The sequence below is a fragment of the Peromyscus maniculatus genome, chromosome 5 (genome assembly GCF_049852395.1).
Source record: "Peromyscus maniculatus bairdii isolate BWxNUB_F1_BW_parent chromosome 5, HU_Pman_BW_mat_3.1, whole genome shotgun sequence".
Classification (NCBI taxonomy): domain Eukaryota; kingdom Metazoa; phylum Chordata; class Mammalia; order Rodentia; family Cricetidae; genus Peromyscus; species Peromyscus maniculatus.
Genome location: NC_134856.1, coordinates 121,151,737 through 121,159,988, shown reverse-complemented (window position 1 = coordinate 121,159,988; position 8,252 = coordinate 121,151,737). Strand labels below are relative to the sequence as shown.

At 39.9% G+C, this 8,252-nt stretch overlaps 1 protein-coding gene across 1 annotated transcript in view; it reads left to right on the top strand.

The window, feature by feature from the left end:
• LOC102916148 (uncharacterized) overlaps positions 1–8,252 on the top strand; it is a gene marked incomplete at its 5' end in the record, with an annotated part of 285,360 nt that overhangs the window by 1,271 nt on the left and 275,837 nt on the right. The gene's annotated exons all lie outside the window — the stretch shown is intronic.

The following is an 8,252-nucleotide window of genomic DNA, read 5'->3' as shown; positions in this document are numbered from 1 at the left end:
GTTCACCAATGAGCAAGCCGGAAGACATCAGAATTTAATGACCAAATAGCTTTTTGAGGGAAACTCTGAAGTAATGAAGCATGAGCTGGCACAGATGTGTTCTCTGCTGGTCCCACTTAGCAGCCTCATCATGATTCCCACCTGTACAGAGCAGGCCCTTCATATCCCAGTAGGTTAGCTTGTGCTGTTTAACTCCTGAGGCTCAGGGGAAATTCTACCAGCTCAGAGATTGCTACGTTCTGCAAGCACATCATCCATATTCACATCAAATAGATTAGCTCAGCTCTTACGTTCCTTGATTGGTATGTGCAAGTATTTTTCTTGCAAGTCTGTGGGCCTGTGAGAAGATGGAGGGCTATCAACAACTGCCTACACTTGGGTATCTACCATATCTTAGCCCTACATTGGCCACTTTGTGTACAACATCTCCTTTAGTTTCATCTCAGGAGTTATGTTTTAAACAACAAATTCAGCTGTGCAATCAAGGCAACCATAACAGTCATCAAAACCTTGTATTTCCTAAGATATTGTTTTTATTTCATGTCCAAAAGTCATTCAATAGTGTCTCTATGTTCCAAGCATTGAAAGAGAAGAAACCTGAGTAGAAGTAGTTAGACATGGCTACTTCTGTCCTTATCTCCTTTGCTGGAAATTAGTCACCAGGCCACAGGTAGCTGCAAGAGAGTCTGGGACACATTGTCATTAGTGAGGAGCCAAGTTTCATGTTGAAATTGGAGCTCTGCTGCTAAAGAAGAAGGCAATGCACAATGGAGTCAAAGGGCACATCCTCTCTCAGGTCTTTGTGACTGTTGTCTTTATTTTCCAAACAAGGGAGAAAGGCTTATTTCAGCTTATTTTATCAGAGGTTTCAGTTCATGGCCATGAGCCCCTATTGCCTTGGGCCTGGGCCAGCATAGTACATCACTCTGAGAGCATGTGGTACAGACTCACTGTGGCAGGGAAGAGGGGGAGGGGAGATGGAGAAGGAGAGATAGAGACAGAGACAAAGATAGAGACAGAAACAGAGATAGAGACAGAGATGGAGAATTTTTCTGGAAGACGTGAACAAATGCCTGATCATCCTAGATAATGCACCAACAGCTGATCAAAGTAATAATTACACCAAAGTCCAACTTGGTGAACCAAGTTTATTGGGGTTACTTATAGGCATGTGAGTGTGAGTGAGAGTTACTTACAGGAGTATAGATGACTCAAAGCCACCTGCATCTCTGAAAAGCCCAGCCCAACATGGATGACAATTCATGAAAATTCCATTCCTGGAGCTCGGTGTACAATTTGCAGGCAGCTTCATTGATTGGAGGTCCTCCTGCAGGGAGCTCTGTACAGCAGGAGAATCTCTTCTCTCTAGTAATTGTTTATTGTTCATGTAACCTTGGAGAGGTACCTTGTGAAAACTGTCAGTTTCAGGAACTTCCTCAGACTTGAGACATGTTTGCTTCCCAAGTCTCATTAGCCTCCTCTCTCCTTCCAAGAGTGAATGTTTTAATTTGGAAGAAGTTGCTACTCAATTCAGAAAAAGAGAATCTTCAGGTAAAAGTACATATTGCTGGCAAGCATTAGTCAAAAGGAACCTAAACATACCCTGCAACATTAGTCACAGAAATACTTTTAAATTTCTGAGAGTCACCTTAATAAAACGACAATAAGTGATTTAACATTAAAAGCATCTACTTAAGACAGTCTTAAAAGCATCTCCAAAATGGTATTCTATCAACCTACAATCAATGTCAAATGTACAGACATTTTATGATTTTTCTTTTGGCAAAAAGTCAGCGTATTTATAATTGCAGATCTCACTGCTCTCAAGTCTCACTTTCCGTTCTCTGGGAATCACCCATGGACTAAGTAGCTGTTTCAGAGAGATAAGAAAGAGCATGGAAAGTAACATTTTTCATGAGTGATGGTTGCCCTGATTTTGGAAAACAGAGAAAAGCTATAACCCAAAGTAGAGCCAGGTGGAAACAACCAAAGATGAAAAGAGCTTTATGGGAAAATCCAGGAAATGTCTAGCATCTGTACCAATCTAGTCAGACAGTGAAATAGAGAGGGGTTTCCCATGTCTGTTCTGGAACACAGCCAATTTAGAAAAAGTACATATGATGCATCTCTCCCCCACTTTGGGAGAGCCTCTAAAAATTCAATTGCAAATGAGATGTGCAATTTTATGGTCTGTGAACAAGGAAGAATATTTTAAATATGTGAATTTAGAAACTACCAGATAGCATAGAACACAATATTCCTTGTTAAACAACTTTAAGAACATTTTAGACCGTCTGCCAATGTGATTACTTAGATAAAGCAGAAGAGCCATACATTCCCTCCATGGTATTGTTGTAATTAGCACAAATTATCATTTTACAAGTATATATCAGCACACTTGCCCCTGAAAGATGCATTTTAAAGGAAAAGTGTCTTAAGTGATGGCAGAATTCCAATGCTACTTATTTATATGAGCTATCTCAAGGAAATATACAATTATTACATAAAAGACAGTGTCTGGGAGAGAAGGTTCAGGAGAGGGGTTTTCTAAAATAAACTTTAGATAAGAAAAGATTTCAAATATATTGTGGCTTGATCCCCAAGGTAGAGTAAAAGAGCAATGAGTAAGTACACATTTACTGTGGTAGTTTGAATGAGAATGGCCCCCATAAGCTCATAAGGTGGAATTGTTTGAAAAGGATTAGGAGGTGTGGCCTTGTCACTGTGGGTAGGCTGAGAGATTTTAAAAGCCCATGCCATTCCCAGTTAGCTTTCTTTTCCTCGTGATCAAGTCTCAAGACGTAGGCTCTCAGCAACTGTTCCAGGGCCATGCCTGAATGCCTGCTTCCATGCTCTCCACTATGAGGCCATGAACTCTAACTCTCTGGAACCAGGAGCTCCCAATTAAGTGCTTTCTTTTATAAGTTGCCTTGGTCATGGTGTTCTGTCACTGCAATAATAAAGTCACTAAGACACCTGCCTTTAGAAACAGGTAGAATGGACAGCTCCTGGATAGTCCTCTAGGATTTTAGGATAGTTTAGACGTCCTTCTTATCCACCTTTGTATCCCATCATGAAGCTATCTTCATAAGCTTCCTTACTGAGATCTTCTCAAATATATTACAGTGTATTGTGCAGCTGATGTCCTGGGTTCATATTAGGCATTTTGATATGGTGTGAATAGCAAGCATCAGGAGAGAAGGTACCACTCAGACCTTCCTGCCTGCTCTTGCTGTGCCCTAGGATGCTTGGACTTTGCATACCAACTTCTAGGGAAAACTAATTTCCAATTTTTCCACTTACTATTAGTCTTTCCTTTATAGGCAACTAGCAAATGTATTAGCCCACCATTGAGTTTCCAGAGAGATGCTTACACGTCATTGTGGAGTTGCATGGCTTCAGCTCTGCTTTGCTCTTTCCTGTGCACACTGCTTTTCAGGTCCTAGCATCCTTGCTCATCATCCTCTTTGCTCACTGCTGGTGATGTGCCAGCCTGATGATAACTAGACTTCTGAGGAAGGGAGGTTGCGAATTACAGAAGCTGAAAAGGGAGAGAGGTAGAGAAGCCACAGCTGCTTATAATTTCAAAGAGAGCAAAGTATTGGCACAGGTTCCTAAGCTAGTAAAGCCTGAGGCTGGGTAGATGGAAAGGACATCTTTAACAGTATGCATATATAACATGGTGGCACTAAAAAGGTAGTTAATGACTGTATTCTAAATGGCAGGAAAATGAAATCTGGGGCAGGTGTGAGAAAGGGCCATGAAAAGAGTTTAGGCAGGGAGAAACAGTAATAACCAAGGAGCAAGTAGAGAGCAGGACAGTTCAGCTAATGGTGAGTGATATCATTATAAATGGGGAGATTTTTTTTTTCCTTTTAATACTTCAATTTCACCCAGGTTATTGTAATAGGGGGATAGGAAAGGAAATGACTAAAATCACCTTGGTGTATAACACAGGCAGATAGAGCTGTCCTTACTGTTACAAAGCAGCTCCTGGGACTCTGAGAACTCTCTTCCCATTCTGTATTCTCTCCCAGACGTCAAGGATGATGGTGTTCCAAAGATCCTCTGCTGTATATCTCATGGTGTCATCTCCTCAGGATACAGATGGGCTTTCGGAGTACCTGAATGATCATGTTATACTGAGAGTTCATTGGTGATGAACAACAGAAATGATTTAGACAGAAGGATTTTGTGAGCTCGGGGAATTGATGTTGTCAATGGACCGAGACCAACCTGCCTTCAGGCTGAGGAAGTTGAAGTATAGTGACTGTCCTGGTAGCACAGTCATGATCTGATAGAGACTTCCCTACTGTGATGAGTCATTGTCATGTTCTTTCTCTCTTGATTCTAGGGCAGAATGCTGCATTGGTCCTGCCCAGGCCACATTTCTGCATCCTGGATTTATCACAGGGGAGGAAAAAATAGGTTCTTCCAAGTCCTCCTGGCTTCTATAGTGGTAGTCAGGCCTCTGGAGCTATTGGCCCATCATGACAAGACATGATAGGGGCTGAAAAGATGGCTCACCAGCTGTCAAGAGCACCACCTGCCCTTCAGGACGAAGTGGCTTCAGTTCCTAGCACCCACATGGTGGCTCACAACTGTTTGTCACTACAGTCCCAGGGGATTTAACCCCCTCTTCTGGCTTCCACAGACATAGCATTCAGGTAGTGTACAAACACATGTAGGCAAAACACCCATATGCATAAAAAACATAACTAAACTATGCATGATAGAAACAAGAAATTTTGATATAATTGGTGACAAGAACCCAAAGCAAGACAAAGGAAAAATAAAGATACTAGTCAAGAATCTACTTAGTATTCCCTGTAGTTCATATGTCTGGGATTATTTCTTGATCAAATCTTACTCCTGACATAAAGAAGCAGAAGTAGAAGTGGGTGTGGTATAGGAATAATGATTTGGACATTATTTATGAAATGTTTTGTTTAAAATTATGGATATCACTAAATTTCTTTATGTACCTCTTTACTTCAATCTCATTCATTGAAAAGGACATTTATTGAACATTTTCTAGTTTCCAGGCATTATTCCAGTATAGGAACACATGTGAGCAGAATAGACATATAGGACCTTCATGATCCTCAGACACACTACAAGATCAGACTAAGGTAACTATGGGATTTAAAACCGATTAACTCCAGTTAATTGAGTACTTTCTAAAAGCAAAAGCAGTATTTCCTTACATAAGATTTTTTAAGTATTTTATGAATAACATTCTTTGAATTGAGTACTCTAGAAGAATAAGACAAACAAGTATAAGCATGCGTGTGGTGTGTATACCATACACAGAAGATTGAGAATGGCTAATATGAAAATCTGAAATGCTCCAAAATCCAAAATCTTGGTGCTTGATATCACAGTGGAAAAGTATACACTTGACCTTACTTTGTCGATTGTCAAAATACAGACTCACTAGAAGTATTACATGAAATTATCATCAAGGGATGGGGAGTTACATCAGTGACAAAAGGTGCTTGACAATCTAAGCATGATCAAAGGAGAGAACCGACTTTCTCAACTCGTCCTCTGAGCTCCATCCACAGACCATGACATGAGCCCCTCCCCCGATGAACATAACAAACAAATAAAATGCAAAATAAAATTTTAGTAAGCTATTTGATAAGGAACATGTTTAGATTTGGCTCCCATCCTCAATATATTTTTACAAAATATGTGTGTATAGTCCAAAACGTGAGGAAATCTGAAATCTAAAACGTGTTTATCTTATGTTGTTGGGGACTGAACTTAGAATCTTGCATATTCTAAGCAATTGCTTTGCAACTAGACTGCACCCCAAGGCCAAGTGCTTTGTCGAGTTAAGTTAAACCATGAGTTAGGACTGAGTATGTCTAAATGTCTGTGGGCTGGAGTGGCCAACTGTGAACAATGACTCTAACTGGAAGAGTATAGGAGCTAGGAATGTAGAGTTTTATAAATCAGTGACATGATCTGGCATCTTAGCAATTGGACCAGATTTTTTTTTTTAAGAAACATGCAATTTTCTCTAGATATGGGGTGAATTTCTCAAAAATCCTTCTTGACTATTGGAGTAAAGAGCTGCATGGCATTCGTGGAATTCTACATTGAATCCAACCTTCACTGTAACTGTGTCATATTTCCATTTCAGGGAACACCATGATACCCCTTGGGAGAGACTGCTATAGAAAGGGTCCGGCTTACCACAGGATCTCATATCAGTTTCTCAGGGCCAGAGACAAAAAGGGCTTTAGGATCATAGTTCTGTGATGTCTGTTCACTTACTATGCTGTATCTACCCACCCAGGTCCTACGGTCTTATCTCAGGCACTTACTCCTCAACCTTAGGGAGATCCTTCACCAGATTGCTGCCAGATGAGGCCTTGTCAGCCCTCCACCAACCTATGTAACAGCACATGTTTGGTGACCTAGAAGCTGGTCACTCCTCTGGACTTGGCATATTATGAAACATGCATGAAAAAGGCTTGACCAAACCAAAGCAGACACTAGAGAGAATGCACCAGGACCCAGAAAGGGATCCTGGAATCCATGTTGAAAGTTACAAAAGCCCCAAGAGCTAGTATGGCTACAGCTTTGGAAAGACTAGCAGGAAGTCCTTTCTTCTATATGGTTATATGAAGATGTTTCACAAAATAGTTTCATGATTGATGTGTGGTCATTTGTAGTTTGAAAAGCATCCTTATGTGTAGGATCTCAACAGTGGGTGGCAAGGCAGAAGACCATATGGGAGAGAGAGAAAATAATAGACATTGCACAGATGATGAGCACAATGAGTTCTGAGCATCTGCTGTTGAAGATCTTTCCAGGAAAAGTGTGGTTCACTTGAGTAAAGGACAGGAGGTCTGTGACGGTTGAGTGTTAGGGAATCCTCAGTTAGACTTTTAGGACTGTAATCCTCAATTTATCTTCATAACACGTAAATATGAACATTTGTGATAAAAAAACAGCACTCAGATACTTGTGTCCAGTGCCTTACTTGAACTGAACATACACTTGAAGAAAACCATCTCCCCCCACCCCCATAGTACACACAGCCTGAGTGATTTCGAAGTGATTTTGTATAAAATGGTTTACATTGTTCTCATTTATAGCTGTTTTTCCCTAAAGATGGAGAACAGGTGTTGTATAACATTTATAGAATGTGTGAAAATATATAATTTTTTTTTGCTTCAGGACATTTCTACTCTTATTAAGAAAAAGAAAAATATAGGAAAATCATTTGCTTTAGGTTTATTGGACTGACCTGAATTTGTGTCTTTAGAAACCATTTGGTTCCTAAGTGATTTTAATCTTTTTCATTGATTTAGAGAGCTAAGAATAAACACTCAGGAATGCTCTCTTTCTCACTGAGACACAGAAACATTCTATATAGATATTTGATGACCAGAATGGCAAATCCTAATGCTTTATATACACTCAGTTTTTCTACAAATAATATGTACATACATATCTGATTAGTTTATGTAAACAATTTCAATGTCCTTTTCTTATTTTTGGTGCTTTTTTTTTAAAAAAAAAACGAATTATAGAATTCTAGAAAAATTTCCAATTGAAGAGAGAGTTCTAGTCAAATATTGGAATTTTGGGAATGTCAATACAACAGCAAAATTTTAATTTATTTTCTTCTCAAAAGATAATGCTTATTTATAGAGACACTTGCCCACAAAATGAGCAAAGGGTCTGTTGTCATTGTCTTTGTGTGTGTGTGTGTGTATGTGTGTGTGTGTACTCAGACCTACATATGAAGCAGGTGTACTTGCTTATGTGTATACTTGTGAATGCCAGAAGCAGATGTTCAATGTCTTTCTCAATCTCACTCCACTTTATTTTTCGAGATAGGCTCAGTCTCTAAGCTTGCAGCCCGCCATTCCAGCTATGGGGCTGATTAGTGTGCCCCCAGGATCTGCCTGTCTCTGCTCTCACAGTGAAGGGGTTACAGACACACGTTAGTGTCAAGGATCTAAACTCAAGCCCTCAAACTTTCACAGCAAGCCTTGTGCCCCGCTGAATCCTTTTCCCAGCCCCATTTCTACTTCTTTGGGGGTCAAACGTGAAGCCCACAGGGCAAGCAAGTGTCACTTTATATCCTCTCTTCAAGTTAATGTTAGGGAAACCCCGATACACGGCTTTGAAAATCTTGTATAAAGTCTGTCATAGATTGGTAGTAAAAGACAGAATGTTGTAAGACATTTTAGTGGTCAAGTATATTACTATACTTTTTTAGTTCAATG